A 670-nucleotide genomic window follows, 5' to 3' on the forward strand; every position below is an offset into this window, starting at 1 on the left:
ATAATGACCAGGAAAATGAATAGGATTATGTAGACCCAAGCTGCCAATCTAGCAAACTGGTTACCAGAATGATAATTATAGAATCCATGCAAAGAAGCTATGCCAACAAATCATAGGTATAGCATTAATGTGCCAGACCAAAGTTGATAGATGTGAGTACATTAAAGAATTGAAGGAAGACAAGAGCAGTGATTCTGCTGTCAATGTTAGGCAGGGAATCAGGGATTAAAGAGTTATTCTACTCTACTCAGTATTCCCTGGTGGTCCCCCAACCAAGTACTGACCAAGCCCAACACTGTTTAGCTTCCCAGATCGGACGGTATTGGGCGTCTTCAGTGTGGTATGAGATCAGATAATACGTACGCATCAAATCCCTGGATCAATGATGAGAGATCACTATCAGAAAAAATTGATTGATAGTAAAAAGTGGGAAAGGATAGATAGGTGGATCTGCTGCCACCATTAAGCAGAGAGGGATTTTAACAAAGATGTTCGTCCAAATCCCCACTCTGGATCATTGGTGAGAGTCCACGAAAAAGGGAGCAGATTGAAATAGATGAAACAGTGGTTCTAGCTCCAAAATTATACCAATAAATAACAAAAAAAGTCACAATAAAATTTCTGGTACATGTAAAAACGATTGAAATATGTATACCATCATTAACCAGTA

The 670-nt window shown here is 38.8% G+C and overlaps 1 pseudogene; it reads right to left on the minus strand.

Moving 5' to 3' along the window:
- Positions 1 to 235: 235 nt before the first annotated feature.
- On the minus strand, positions 236 to 354 carry LOC134937439 (5S ribosomal RNA; annotated as a pseudogene).
- Between the last annotated feature and the right edge of the window lie 316 nt (positions 355 to 670).

The sequence above is a fragment of the Pseudophryne corroboree genome, chromosome 6 (genome assembly GCF_028390025.1).
Source record: "Pseudophryne corroboree isolate aPseCor3 chromosome 6, aPseCor3.hap2, whole genome shotgun sequence".
NCBI classification, from domain to species: domain Eukaryota; kingdom Metazoa; phylum Chordata; class Amphibia; order Anura; family Myobatrachidae; genus Pseudophryne; species Pseudophryne corroboree.